At 39.9% G+C, this 16,536-nt stretch overlaps 1 pseudogene; it reads left to right on the top strand.

Moving 5' to 3' along the window:
• The first annotated feature begins 618 nt into the window (after positions 1-618).
• Positions 619-16,536, top strand: part of LOC115854664 (acyl carrier protein, mitochondrial pseudogene) — a 34,599-nt pseudogene continuing 18,681 nt past the window's right edge.

Genomic DNA, 16,536 nt, shown 5'->3' with positions numbered 1-16,536 from the left:
AAAGGCTCCTGCTTGCTCTCAAACAGAGAACTGGTGTTTTTTAGCTTGTTTGTAAGACCATCCATGATTTGGCCACAAGCAACTTCTTCAGTTCCATCTACTGCTTCTCCACCTGTTTTGTGCTCCCATCCCCTGAGTTCCTCACCTGTCCTATAACGTGCTACAGCATTTCATCTTTTCTGTTTTTGCACGTGCTGTTGCTTTCGCTTAGAATGTCCTTAATCTGGAAGATACGTTAGCACCCCAACTCAGAGCTGGTTGAAATCTGTGGAACCTTCAGTAGCTACCCATTGATTCAAAGGACCCTCAATTATTTTCACAACTCTTTGAAGACCTATTTTACATTTTTTTTTTCTGGAATAGAGAGAAGGAGGTCTTATGGAATAGCCTTAACTATTCTATTTGAGTTGCAATCTTGTGGCAGAGCCAACAGAATTGTGAACTTTGATGGAGGTTAAATCCATCTTTGTTGAGTTTTTCTCTCCTTTTAGAGGATAACACCATCACCACTCTCATTATTACCTCATCATTACCACCATTGCCTAGCCACTACTACCACACAAAGTTTAACACTACCACAATCACCATCAACACCACCAATAACTTTGCACTACCATTATGACTGCTACCACCAGTACCATCAAACCAACACCAGGACTAGACAACCATCACCTCACTACCACCATCACCATCAGTACTGGTAACCACCACACTACTAAACCACCAAGAACTAACTTTTACTGAGTGTCAAAAGGGTCCTAAGCATCTCACATATGTTAATTCATTTATCACTCTTTATATATACCTTTGTGCAGAGACATGAAGAAACTAAGCAATTGTTTAAGATTACTCAACTGGTAAATGCTGGAAAAAATAGAAATATTGAATATAAGTACTGAGTGAATTTAGATGTCTGCTAATTCAACTCTCATATTGTCTCATATTTAACTTTCTTATTTTACAGGTGGGAAAAAACTGAGGACAAGAGAGGTAGGGAATGGCCCATATCTTGCTTTGACTCTTAAACCAGGACTATGTTCACTGTGCTATACAGACCCACTTTCCCTTCTGTTATTATCTGATATTATCTTTGGATTTTTCCCATTGTATAATTTTTTAAAGCATCTCAGACATGCATGTATTGGACCAAATAACAGACCAAAAGAAAATGAGTATAGAACCCCAGAAAAAGACTTAAAAGGTATAAGAGTAATTTTTCTTCTTCCCCAAATCCCAAAACTAAACTTGACAATAAATAATTTTTTATTCACTTGAATTCACCCCATTAACACTGCATGAATCTAATGTGCTATCTCAGAATGAACATGGAGGCATCACTTAGTGCCCCAGATCACAGCTTGGCAGCCAAAAGAGAATCCTGAGTCCACGACGAGGGAGAAGAGGTGATGTCTTCCAATGTGACTTACACAGATGGAGAGGCAATGAAGCAGAGGAATAAAGGATGTCAGCGCCAGAGGGCAGGGATGGGTTTGGAGAGCCCTCTTTAATCTCAGTGGTAGGAAAAGGCTTGGCCTTGAGTGACATGGATTAGTTGCATATTTGAGGGATGAAATGATTTGTAGTTTCTGAATGGTTTTCTTCCTCAGGTGAGGCACAGCCAGGTCTACAGGAGGAAGGAGCAAAGCTGCCACAAGTTGAAAAGAGTTTAGAACTGGGGCCTCCAGGAATTGGCTTGGACACAGAGCCTCTGGCTAGGTCTCAGAGATATTCTGCTGGGCAGGTTAGGAAATGCTGTCAACATCCTACTCCTCCTCCTTTTGTAAATTCTGGGCTATGCAAGGCACCGTCTGCACTCAGCCTTCCTAATGTGCTCATTCCTCTGGACACTGAAATCCCAGTTGAGGCAAAGTCATGACTTAATTGCCAACTCTAGATTCTCTGTGGACACCTGGTCTACACTGTAGTGATCCCTCATTTCTATATTCCGATTAGAGTATTCATGGATGCAGGAGGTAGTAGAAAGAGCACCAAACAGAAGGCTAGAACTTAGTTCTAGAATGTACATGGAATGAAGGAAACAAGAATCTACACACAAGGCCTCAGATTGATTTTTAATCTTATTGAATGTTGCAGTTATTAATAGTTGGATCAGCTGTGCTTATTGCTTTCTGGCCCGTGTTTCTCCATCCAACTTCAACGTATTTTCCAGGAAAGTTTACTGGTTCCTCATCGGGCCAGAACCCAGCAAAACTCTGCCTCGGTATTTTGGCCTTGGTCACATTTTGCACTACACATTGAATTTGTCATTCAGAGAGTCAATAAATATTTTTGTGACTCTACTATGCACACATATATATATGTATATATACACATACAGAGAGGGAGGGAGAGAGGAGGAGGAGGAGGAGGAGGAGGAGGAAGAAGAAGAAGAAGAAGAAGGAGAAGGAGAAGGAGAAGGAGAAGAAGAAGGAGGAGAAGAAGAAGAAGGAGAAGGAGAAGAAGAAGGAGAAGAAGAAGAAGGAGAAGGAGGAGGAGAAGAAGGAGAAGAAGGAGGAGGAAGAAAAGGGGGAGGGAAGGGGAGGCGGAGGGGAGGGGGAAGAGAGGAAGGAGGAGGAGAAGAGGAAGAAGGAGAAGGAGGAGGAGAAGGAGGGAAGGAGGGAGGTGAAGGGTGGTTTGCTGCCTTTAATGAGATTATAGTCAAAAGAGGAATTCAAAAAATAATACACAATTACAAAAATTCGAGTGTCCCAAGCATTGTGAAAGAGAAGCACAAAGAAAATTTTACTTGCGGACCTAATCTGGGTAGGAGAGTTAGGATGGCTTTTTCTGTGTAGTCACATTTTGACTGAGAGATGAAGGATGAATAGATTACAGCCAGCTGAAAAGAGCAAAATTTGTTCCCGGAAGAGCAAAAAATCAATGAGCAAAACCCACAAATGCAAGAGAACATTGAAGAAACTTCAGCTGAAGCTGTAGGGAATATCAGGGTGTGGGGGGGAGTGGTGAGAGTTGAGGCAGGACAGCTAAGCAGTGTCTAGATTGTGCAAGGCCTTGTAAGTGAGGTGAAGGATGCTAGACTCTAGTCTAGAGCTGTGCATGTGTTTACGGGTCCACTGCTGAGTAGAGCTTTGCCTACAGTAGTCTCTTAATAAATGCAAAATTCAATGTGCTGTGTGAGGAGGCAACTGACCCAGAAGAATCCACTGAAGTGTTGCTCTCTGTTCACCCCTCAGACTCCTCTACTGTAAGAGAGGTATTATGTGAAATAGGAACTTCACATACCCGGGCCTCAGTTTTCTCATTTGTTTAATGGGGCATTATGAGAACTGCATGAAGCAGTACATGGAAAAGTGCCTAGTCCTAGGGTATTGAGTAAAAGTTCTTAACCTTTGCCTCCCTTCCATGCTTTTAAATTCAGATAATCATTGATACTATCATCTAAGGGAAAAAATATTCTAAATTGTTAGGTAAGGTATACACACCAGAAGATCCCAGGCAGAATGTCAGAATTAAACAATATTGCTAGTAATTACATATATATATTCCTTGGTCTCTTTTACAAAGCGTATTGATGTCAGAAAGCTGAGATTCAGAAAGCTGGAGCAACTCAACTGTCACTTAGCTACTTGGTGATAATATTGGAACAAGAACCCAAACTGTCTTACTGGTCTAGGCCTCTTCCCCTCTGGCCCCTTTTATGTCCAACTGCTCATCTCCAATCCCCTTCCATCTCCACCACTCATATCAATGCTTAATCCTCACTGTGCCTCTAAATTCGTGGCCCAAGTCTAGTCCCTCGGGTGTTTATTGTGCACCTCTGTTTTGTCTTCTGTAACGTAAGGACAGGAAGACCTTATCCATATGTTCTCAGATCAGCTAAGGTGGTCACAGGAAACAAAGCAAGTGAAAGAATACACTAGACTGTCCGTCCACTGTGAATCCTTTCATGACATCTGTGCTACCCAGTCCCGTAGGAAATGAGGAGAGTAGAAGGAAGAGAAAGGACATTCATTAAAACCCCAGAGAAAGATGTCTTATTACTTATATGTAGAAAAAGAATAACTTGGAACCCCAACAGTGCTTTGGCATGAATTCAAATACTAAATGTTCTAATCCTAACATTCTCTTCCAGTTGAAACCTTTTGTCTCTCTTTGGTCTATAAAACCTGGCTTTCCCCTTATACAGTCTCTCAGCACATCATTCCGATTTTACCCTACAAATACCTCGCCCATCAGTTGTTCTCCTCTCCATCTATTTGCTATTGTCATGATCCAAGGTCTCAGAACCTTTCCCTAGGTCTCTCCACTTCTGGTTCTTTCTATCTCAATCTATTGCTATACTTTCCCAGATGAATCTTTTTATATCCCAGTGCTGGTCAAGTTTTTACCAACATTAAGTTATGCTTCCCATTCAACTATAGAAGAGGTTACAAACTCAACTCCCAAGCCTGAAATCCCAGGCCCTTCAAAACTGTTAATGCTTTGCCCTTGTCAACATTACCAGGTGCTTGTCTCCTTTACCTTCCCTAAACTTGAGCCAAACTATTGTCTTTGTCTGCTGGTACTGCTCTTTTGAACAAAAGCTCCCTCTGGCTGTGTTCCTCCCTGCCCTCATCTCCAAACTATGCTTATTCACATGTTCAGCTCAAATGTTTCTTCTTCCATGAAGAGCTCAATGGTTATCCAGCCTCATTCCCAAACAGCACCCATTTCCAGCTGGAAATGTCTTCCGAAGTCTTTGTACTCCATTTTTTTTCCCTTTCTCATGCAAAACATTGGTTTATTAATTTATTAAACAATTCGTTTGTGACAATTTTTTGTCTCTGACTTGATAATATGATCCCCTTGAGGGGAGGGGCTATATCTGATTCCTAACATCAGCCCCAGTGCCTACCATGATGCTTGACACATATCAACCCAATATACCTCCTGGGAATGAACTGGTTATTCTGAGTGCTTTCTGTAAATTGCAGCAAAGAGGAAGTCTGTGAAGAGAGCCAAAGGTAGCTCTCATAGAACAAGAATAATCCCTGAACAACGGTAATTCATAACGTAATTTCGACTGAGAAACGACAAGCCCAGAGAGGGTTTTCTCCCTTACTGTTTATCTTAGAGGCCTCATGTGAAATATGGCTATGAGAGTCTCGGGCTTGCTCAAAATTGTTTTGTTTTTCTTCTTTTTCCTGGCCCTCCCTTACCCCACTTTCTTTTTATAATGTTCTTAAAAAGTTGAGAATGCTTTATCTTAGCATTTGTAAGTTTATTTGTGGATGCAACTGCAAAGCTCATCATGTCATTTTTATGAGAATTCTGAGTCCATTGTCCTTAGAAAACGAAAATGATTAACATTGATTTGTTTTGTTACCCAACTGTTTAAATTATAGTAACTCCCCATCAGGGTTTTTTAAGTACAGCTGTGTTTATGGATTAAGATCTACTGACTCAAATATTTACAGTGTTTCAAAAATTACGAGAACATACAGTGTCAGGAATTTTCCATAGGCTGCTCCTTTGAACTGGAGTGAGTTTCTGTTCAAATTGAAGAGGAGGCTTTAGACAGTTTCATGGACAGGTCCATGTAATTGCATCCCCAGACAGGCACCAAATGGAATAGCTCCAAAGAAGGGAAACATTGGCTAAAATGGCCATATTAACAGTTATCACAGGCTGTGTTAATGGAGCAAATATAAAAGGCTAGAGGCCCTAACACTATGAAGGATAGACTCTACTAGCTTATAAAATCTAGACTGTTGCTTTCACTTAACTTCTATATTGCTTAAAGACGCCTCTGCCTTGACACATTTGAAGTTCAACTGGCCTGGAGTGGGAACAGAGCTATGCCATTTTCTAGTTCTATGATCTAGGACGAAGCATGTTTCTAGACCTTTTGTTCCAACGTATGGAATAAAGGTACTTGGGGGAACATGAAAAGATAGCATGATGTTCTGCATGTATACATGTTCAGTGGACTCTCAGTGGTCTCTTTTTTCTTTAAACCAGATTCTGCTCTTGGAAACACTGGCTTAGAAGTGGTACTTTCCCCAGAAAAATCATATAAACAGACAGAGAGAACACTATCTTGGAATTTGAGGGTTTTGGCTGGTCTCTTCAGTTATTCCACTTTTCCTGCCTTGGTTCCGTCACATATCTGTCTACTCCTTGTGCCCAGTTTGAGGCTGCTTTATGACGGAGTTATGCCTTAACTGGCCTTGTGTGCTGTGTCACAGTGCCAAGTTCATGGTAAGACATAAAAATCGGTTCATTGAAAAAATAGAGAGAAGGAAGGAAGGAGGTAGAGAGGGAGGAAAATGCAAGGGAAGGAAAGAAGGAAGGAAGAAATATGCAAATAAGGTAAGCATAGTTGTTCTACCTAATTCATAGGACAGATGGGAGATGGAGAGAGAAAACACACACACACACACACACACACACACACACACAACCTACACCATCTTCATTGTATTTTATAGTTTACAAACTCCTTTCACATCCATTATCTAATCTGATTCCCCAAAGTCCCTTGAACTAAGTTGGACAGGGAAAATTACCCCCACCTGGTGGGTGACTGAACTGATACTCAGATCATTGAAATTATTCACTCACGGTTACACAGGTAAATTGCAGGTTGGGACTATGGCCCCTATTTTCTAACTTAAAATGCAGAGCTCTGGCTAATATACTATGCTAGTTAGATGCACTTCTGGAATTCAGAGAAATAAAATATAAATTGGAACTAAAATAATGAGACAGAAGACAGTGAGGAATCACATTTTAGATGAACCAGTCATCAAAGTGTTATTTGTCTGGAAAAGGAATTAAGTTCTATAAGAATTGCCAAAGGGACTGGCAGAACATACGCTTGTACTAGAACACTAAGCAGATCCAAATAACCAGTACTGTTGTGGTATTTTGAGGGTAAAGAGAAAAGCCATTTGAAGTCAGACAGGTCTGCTTTTCAGTACGATTTCAGCCACTTATCCATTCTGTGACCCTGAATCATGTGAACATTGAGTCTCAGGTTTTCAATCTGTAAGTGGGTTTAATAATACCTGCTTCAGAGGACCTTCAAGATGGCAGAGGAGTAAGATGTGGACATCACCTTCCTCCCAACAAATACATCAGAAATACATGTACAAGTGGAACAACTCCTAAAGAACACCTACTGAATGCTGGCAGAAGACCTCAGACTTCCCAAAAGATATGTATGTTTTTTTCCTTTTTCTCTTTTTGTGAGTGTGTATGCTTCTTTGTGTGATTTTGTCTTTATAGCTTTGTTTTTACCACTTGTCCTAGGATTCTGTCTGTCCGTTTTTGATTTTTTTTAATATAGTCTTGAGCACTTGTTATCACTGGTGTTTTTGTTTTTTGGTTTGGTTGCTCTCTTCTTTCTTTCTTTTTTTTTAATAGCTTTTTAATTTTTTTACTTTTAACAATTTTTTGTTATTTTAATAACTTCATTTCTTTTTATTTCCTTCCTTCCTTTCTTTCCTCCTTTCTTCTTTCCTTCCTCCCTCCCTCCCTCCCCCCCTTTCTTTCTTTCATTTCACCCTTTTCTTCTGAGCCGTGTGGCTGACATGGTATTGGTGCTCCAGTTTGGTGTCATGCCTCTCAGGTGGGAGAGCTGAGTTCAGGACATTGGTCCACCAGAGACTTCCTGGCTCCACGTAATAACAAACAGTGAAAGTTCTCCCAGAGATCTCCATCTCAACGCTAAGACCCAGCTCCACTCAACAACCAGCAAGCTACAGTGCTGGACACCCTATGCCAGACAACTAGCAAGACAGGAACACAACCCCATCCATTAGCAGAACGGTTGCCTAAAATCATAATAAGGTCACAGACACCCCAAAACACACCACCAGACGTGGTCCCGCCCACTAGAAAGACAAGATCCAGCCTCATCCACCAGAACACAGACACTAGTCCTCTCTACTAGGAAGCCTACACAACCCACTGAAACCAACCTTAGGCACTGGGGGCAGACACCAAAAAAAACAGAAACTACGAACCTGCAGCCTGCGAAAAGGAGACCACAAGCACTGTAAGTTAAGCAAAATGAGAAGACAGAGAAACACACAGCAGATGAAGGAGCAAGGTAAAAACCCATCAGACCTAACAAATGAAGAGGAAATAGTCAGTCTACCTGAAAAGGAATTCAGAGTAATGATAGTAAAGATGATCCAAAATCTTGGAAATAGAACGGAGAAAATACAAGAAATGTTCAAAAATGACCTAGAAGAATTAAAGAGCAAACAAGCAATGATGAACAACACAATATATGAAATTAAAAATTCTTTAGAAGGAATCAATAGCAGAATAACTGAGGCAGAAGAATGGATAAGTGACCTGGAAAATAAAATAGTGGAAATAACTACTGCAGAGCAGAATAAAGAAAAAAGAATGAAAAGAATTGAGGACAGTCTCAGAGACCTGTGGGGCAACATTAAATGCACCAACATTCGAATTATAGGGGTCCCAGAGAAGAAGAGAAAAATAAAGGGACTGAGAAAATATTTGAAGAGATTATAGTTGAAAACTTCCCTAATATGGGAAAGGAAATATGCAATCAAGTCCAGCAAGCGTAGAGAGTCCCATACAGGATAAATGGAGAAACAAACCAAGGCGCATGTTAATCAAACTGTCAAAAAGTAAATACAAAGAAAAAATATTAAAAGCAGCAAGGGAAAAGCAACAAATAACATAGAAGGGAATCCCCATAAGCTTAACAGCTAATCTTTCAGCAAAAACTCTGCAAGCTAGAAGGGAGTGGCAAGACATGTTTAAAGTTATGAAAGGGAAAAACCTACAATGAAGATTACCCAGCAAGGATCTCATTCAGATTAGACAGAGAAATTAAAATCTTACAGACAAGCAAAAGCTAAGAGAATTCAGCGCCACCAAACCAGCTTTATAACAAATGTTAAAGAAACTTCTCTAGGCAGGAAACACAAGAGAAGGAAAAGGCCTACAATAAAAAATCCCAAAAAATTAAGAAAATGGTAATAGGAAAATATATATCGATAATTACCTTAAATGTAAATGGGTTAAATGCTCCAACCAAAAGACACAGGCTGGCTGAATGGATACAAAAACAAGACCCATATATATGCTGTCTGCAAGAGACCCATTTCCGACCTAGGGACACATACAGACTGAAAGTGAGGGGATGGAAAAAGGTATTCCATGGAAATGGAAATCAAAAGGAAGCTGGAGTAGCAATTCTAATATCAGACAAAATAGACTTTAAAATAAAGACTATTACAAGATACAAAGAAGGACACTACATAATGATCAAGGGATCGATCCAAGAAGAAGATATAACAATCGTGAATATTTATGTACCCTACATAGGAGCACCTCAATACATAAGGCAAATACTAACAGCCATAAAAGGGGAAATCGACAGTGACACAATCATAGTAGGGGATTTTAACACCCCACTTTCACCAATGGACAGATCATCCAAAATGAAAATAAATAAGGAAACACAAGCATTAAATGACACATTAAACAAGATGGACTTGATATTTATAGGACATACAATCCAAAAACAACAGCATACACTTTCTTCCCAACTACTCATGGAAAATTCTCCAGGATAGATCATATCTTGGGTCACAAATCAAGCCTTGGTAAATTTAAGAAAATTGAAAGCATATCAAGTATCTTCTCCAATCATAATGTTATGAGACTAGATATCAATTACAGGAAAAAATCTGTAAAAAATACAAACACATGGAGGTTAAAAAATACACTACTTAATAACCAGGAGATCACTGAAGAAATCAAAGAGGAAAGAAAAAAACACCTAGAAACAAATGACAATGAAAACATGACAACCCAAATCCTATGGAATGCAGCTAAAGCAGTTCTAAGATGGAAAATTATAGCAATACAATCCTACCTCATGAAACAAGAAACAACTCAAATAAACAACCTAACCTTGCACCTAAGGCAACTAGAGAAAGAAGAACAAAGAAACCCCAAAGTTAGCAGAAGGAAAGAAATCAAAAAGATCAGATCAGAAGTAAATGAAAAAGAAATGAAGGAAACGATAGCAAAGATCAATACAACTAAAAGCTGGTTCTTTAAGGAAATAAACAAAATTCATAAACCATTAGCCAGACTCATTAAGAAAAAAAGGGAGACGACTCAAATCAATAGAATTAGAAATGAAAAAGGAGAAGGAACAACTGACACTGCAGAAATACAAAGGATCATGAGAGATTACCACAAGCAACTCTATGCCAATAAAATGGACAACCTGGAAGAAATGGACAAATTCTTAGAAAAGCACAACGTTCCGAGACTGAACCAGGAGGAAATAGAAAATATAAACAGACCAATCCCAAGCACTGAAATTGAGACTGTGATTAAAAATCTTCCAACAAACAAAAGCCCAGGACCAGATGGCTTCACAGGCGAATTCTATCAAACATTTAGAGAAGAGCTAACACCTATCCTTCTCAAACTCCTCCAAAATAAAGCAGAGGGAGGAACACTCCCAAACTCATTCTACATGACCACCATCACCCTGATACCCAAACCAGACAAAGATGTAACAAAGAAAGAAAACTACAGGCCAATATCACTGATGAACATAGATGTAAAAGTCCTCAACAAAATACTAACAAACAGAATCCAAGAGCACATTAAAAGGATCATACACCATGATCAAGTGGGGTTTATCCCAGGAATGCAAGGATTCCTCAATATACGCAAATCAATCAACGTGATACACCATATTAACAAATTGAAGGAGAAAAACCATATGATCAACTCAAAAGATGCAGAAAAAGCTTTCGACAAAATTCAATACCCATTTATGATAAAAATCCTGCAGAAAGTAGGCATAGAGGGAACTTACTTCAACATAATAAAGGCCATATATGACAAACCCACAGCCAACATCATTCTCAATGGTGAAAAACTGAAACCATTTTCTCTAACATCAGGAACAAGACAAAGTTGTCTACTCTTACCATTATTATTCAACATAGTTTTGGAACTTTTGGCCACAGCAATCAGAGAAAAAAAAGAAATAAAAGGAATCCAAATTGGAAAAGAAGAAGTAAAGCTATAACTGTATGCAGATGACATGATTCTATACACAGAGAATCCTAAAGATGCTACCAGAAAACTACTAGAGTTAATCAATGAATTTGGTAAAGTAGCAGGATACAAAATTAATGCACAGAAATCTCTTGCATTCCTATACACTAACGATGAAAACTCTGAAAGAGAAATTAAGGAAACACTTCCACTTACCACTGCAACAAAAAGAATAAAATACCTAGGAATAAACCTACCTAAGGAGACAAAAGACGTGTATGCAGAAAACTGTAAGACACTGATGAAAGAAATTAAAGATGACACAAACGGATGGAGAGATATACCATGTTCTTGGATTGGAAGAATCAACATTGTGAAAATGACTATACTACCCAAAGCAATCTACAGATTCAGTGCAATGCCTATCAAACTACCAATGGCATTGTTCACAGAACTAGAACAAAAAATTTCACAATTTGTATGGAAACACAAAAGACCCCAAATAGCAAAAGCAATCTTGAGAACAAAAAATGGAGCTGGAGGAATCAGGCTCCCTGACTTCAGACTATACTACAAAGCTACAGTTATCATGACAGTATGGTACTGGCACCAGAAAAAGAAATATAGATCAATGGAACAGGATAGAAAGTCCAGAGATAAACCCATGCACATATGGTCGTCTTATTTTTGATAAAGGAGGCAAGAATAAGCAATGGAGAAAAGACAGCCTCGTCAATAAGTGGTGTTGGGACAACTGGACAGCTACATGTAGAAGAATGAAATTAGAACACTCCCTAATACCATACACGAAAATAAACTCAAATTGGATTAAAGACCTAAAAGTAAGGCCAGACACTGTAAAACTCTTAGAGGAAAACATAGGCAGAACACTCTAGGACATAAATCACAGCAAGATCCTTTTTGACCCACCTCCTAGAGTAATGGAAATAGAAACAAAAATAAACAAATGGGGCCTAATGAAACTTAAAAGCTTTTGCACAGCAAATGAAACCATAAACAAGAGGAAAAGACAACCCTTAGAATGGGCGAAAATATTTGCAAATGAAGCATCTGACAAAGGATTAAACTCCAAAATTTACTAGCAGCTAGTGCAGCTCAATATCAAGAAACCAAACAACCCAATCCAAAAATAGGCAGAAGACTTAAATAGACATCTCTTCAAAGAAGATATACAGATGGCTAATAAACACATGAAAGGATGCTCAACATCACTAATCATTAGAGAAATGCAAATCAAAACTGCAAAGAGGTATGACCTCACACCAGTCAGAATGGCCATCATCAAAAAATCTACAAAAAATAAATGATGGAGAGGGTGTGGAGAAAAGGGAACCCTCTTGCACTGTTGGTGGGGATGTAATTTGATACAGCCACTCTGGAGAACAGTATGGAGGTTCCTTAAAAAAACTAAAAATAGACCTACCAGATGACCCAGCAATCCCACTACTGGGCATAAACCCTGAGAAAACCACAATTCAAAAAGAGTCATGTGGGCTTCCCTGGTGGCGCAGCGGTTGAGCGTCCACCTGCTGATGCAGGGGATGTGGGTTCGTGCCCCGGTCTGGGAGGATCCCACGTGCTGCGGAGCGGCTGGGCCCGTGAGCCATGGCCTCTGAGCCTGCGTGTCCGGAGCTGTGCTCCGCAGCGGGAGAGTCCACAGCAGTGAGATGCCTGCGTACCGCAAAAAAAAAATAAAAAAAAAAGTCATGTACCACAATATTCATTCCAGCTCTATTTACAATAGTCAGGACAGGGAAGCAACCTAAATGTACACTGACAGATGAATGGACAAAGAAGATGTGGCACATATATACAATGGAATATTACTCAGCCATAAAAAGAAATGAAATTGAGTTGTTTGTAGTGAGGTGGATGGACCTCAAGACTGTCATACAGAGTGAAATAAGTCAGAAAGGGAAAAAAATACCGTATGCTAACACATATATATTTATATATATATGTTAACATATATATTTAAAGATGCAGATGTAGAGAATGGACTTGAGCACATGGGGAGAGGGAAGTGTAAGTTCAGACGAAATGAGAGTGTGGCATGGACATATATACACTACCAAATGTAAAATAGATAGCTAGTGGGAAGCAGCTGAATAGCACAGGGAGATCAGCTTGGTGCTTTGTGACCACCTAGAGGGTTGAGCCAGGAGGGTGGGAGGGAGTTGCAAGAGGGAGGAAATATGGAGATATATGTATATGTATAGCCGATTCACTTTGTTATAAAGCAGATACTAAGACACCATTGTAAAGCAATTATACTACAATAAAGATGTTTAAAAAAATAATACGTGCTTCATACAGCGCTTATGAAGCTTAAATATAATAAGCTATGGAAAACATAATGCATGTTCTTAATATGGCCATTACCCAGAAAGGGAGAACTGTTACCTTTGGGAAACTCCTTGCGTTCCTGGGGTGAAGTCAGATTTTGTTCCTCTGTGCTATCATTCTAGGTGAGAACAGTGCTTTGTCCAGGCATTCTCTCCATAGCCATATAACAACATGCATAATACTCGTCGATCCACCTAACAACAGACGTAATCCTGAAGAAGGCTAAAACATGGGTAATTCCCCTCCATGGGAACATTCTGTGCCTGGCAGTAGGAAAGAGTTCAAAGGGCAGCAGTGGAGGCTTGTGGAACCCAGCTTACATCAACTACCTCCTCTTCCTAGAGACACTCCCACCCAGGAGTTCCAGCCAATATCCTAGCCCCTGGCTTTGGCCACCTTTTGTATCAATCTGTGTCTGCTTCTGACTTCTTTACGAAAGTGAAACTCCCCTGCAAAAATTTGTTTGCTCATTCATCCGTTGATTGCTTCAATCATTCATTCATTTATTCAAACCATCTTAACTGCATCCGTGTGCATGGTCCCTTGCTGATTTTGCACATCAACAATGATTTTAAGGCAAGGGTCACTGAATCCTCCTCCTAATAGCTGAGGACTTAAAGACAACCTAGTTAAAGGAAAGGCTGCAGAACTGAGGAAAAGAGAGCTGAATCTGAATTCTCACTAGCATTATGAATTTGGAAAAATAAGTTATTTTATGTCTATGAGCCTCAATTTCCTCATCTGATTAAAGGATGTGATCCCTTCCCTTATGGGCTCCTGGAAGAATTGTTGAAGAGATGTGTTTAAAGCACCTGGTGGATATAAATATTCATCATATGTCTCTTTTTCTTTGACATAATATTTCAGAGGAAAAGGAAATTGGTTGTTTTAAAGGAGGTGATCAGAAGACTTAAGAGCTGGCTAAGACATTTATCTCTCCTTGGCATGTTCACAATTAAATATTTTTGAAAGAATTATTGAAAGAGCAAGAGTCTCAAAGACTCTTGGTGTGTCTTTACCTCTTTGTGTTCTTCAACATTTCTACCAAAACTAACCACTCAATAAATTTCAAATTGTAAAGAGTTCATGCATTCTGAGAACCAAGGAATTACAACATTCTAAATAGATAAGGTCCACAGAAATGATCCAATACATCTCGATTTTTTTCCAGGCAGGATCAGCTTGGCACACATAAGAGGGATAATGCAGGAGTGGTTAATGAAGAGATGATTTATGAAGGCATGACCAGGGTCAGAGAAACCAGCAAGAGATGGTGCAGCACCACAAGGCTAGCAATAGTGGGGAGCTACTAGCACCCTTAGGCCTGATGGGACAAGTAGAGGGAACAGTGTTACTGGAGTCTAGAGAGAGCAGACTACTGTTGTAGGAGATGACCTCTTAAAGGGGCTGTGGGCTTTAGATGAAGGACTAGCCACTGCTCATATGTGACTTGACAAGGAGCAGAAGAATAAAATCCCAGTCTCAGTCATCTCCTTCCCTTCAATCTCTTATCTCTTCTTCCCAGTGGCCAAATCCAAGTGAACATCAACGGGCAAGGGACCTCACTGATACAGCATGTAGAGGTCTGTGTCTCAGCTCAGAGAGCAGAGGGGAAAAGGGAAAAGGGTGGTGATGCAAAGGAAGACTTGGGGAGGAATGGCAACTTGACTTGCCCATATGAAGTTTCCTTAGCAGAGTTGAGATGACAGTTCCTGCTTATAGAGCAGTTACTTTGTGGCAGGCACTATCCCATATGCATTTACTTGCATTGATTAACCCATTGAATTCTTATAACAATCTTATGAAGTAGCACTCTCATAACTACCAAGTGAAATTGAAATAGTCCATATTAAATTGTTCTTGATTGGGTCACATAAAATGCCAGAAGCACTTAATCAGAGTTGACAAAATGTTGATGGGGGGGAAACAGGAACAGATTGTGGGAAGTGAAACCCCAAATTCCAACCTCTTCATCTACCAGAGGTCTGGGCATAAGTCACCTAAAGGAGCTGTGGTAGAAGAGTAACATCTCCCCAAAGAAGTCCGTGCCCTAATCCCTGGATCATGTGAATATGTTACCTTACATGGCAAAAGAGACTTTGTAGATGTGATTAAGGTTACAGATTTTAAGGTAGAAAGATTATCCTGATTTATCCAGGTTGGCCTTAATGACATGGGCTCTTCAAAGCAGAGAACTTTCTCCAGTTAGAAGCAGAAGAGTGGTAGCAGAAGGGTAAGTCAGAGAGATTGCAAGTATGAGACTAGTTTCTGTGAAGGAGGGGGCCACCTGGGAGGGCTAAAAAGAGGCCCTGAAGAACTAAAGGTGGCCTCCAGCTGACAGCCAGGAAGGAAATAGGAACTTTAGCTCTAAAACCTCAAGGAGCTGGACTCTGCCGACAACCTAAATGAATTCTCCCTTGGAGCCTCCTGGTAAGAGCCCAAGCCAGCTGGCAACTTGATTTCAGCCTTGTGAGAACTGAGACAGAGAAACAGCTGAGTCTACCCAGATTCCTGGCCTAGAGGACAGTGAGATAATAAATACGTGCTGTTTTAATTCACTATGTACATGGTAGATTTTTTTATGGTAGCAATATAAAGCTAATACAGGGATGCATGTAACCTGGATTGGATCCCCAGGAGCTCTGAGCTCTGTGGAGACATTCTTCTTGTCCAGGCTCCTCATTCTACAGGGATCCTTGCTACTATATTCCTGTTAAATATTGCTGGACCCACCAGAATAGCCCAAATTTTTTTAAAAAATGACAACACCAGGTGGCTGAGCCTGTAGAGCAACTGGAATGCTCATACAATGTTCATGGAAATATAAAATGGTAGGACCACTTTGGAAATATTTGTTGCAGTTTCTTATAGAACTAAACATACACCTAATACTGTCCCCCAGGAATCCTAATCATAGGCACTGTCCCAAGAAAATGAAAACATATGTCCACAAAACACCTTTTACATGGATATTCATAAAAGCTTTATTCAAAACAGCTCAAAACTGGAAACAGCCTAGGTTTATGTCAACAGGATAATGGAAAAATAAACTGTGATAAGTGCATACAATAGAATACTATATGAAATGTCTAGAATAGGCAAATCCGTAGAGACGTAAAGTAGAATAAAAGTTGCCAGAGTCTGGGGTGGAAAGGG

Source organism: Globicephala melas, chromosome 6, assembly GCF_963455315.2.
Source record: "Globicephala melas chromosome 6, mGloMel1.2, whole genome shotgun sequence".
Taxonomy (NCBI): domain Eukaryota; kingdom Metazoa; phylum Chordata; class Mammalia; order Artiodactyla; family Delphinidae; genus Globicephala; species Globicephala melas.
Note: the sequence above shows the minus strand (reverse complement) of the source record. Positions and strands in the feature narration are given on the sequence as shown.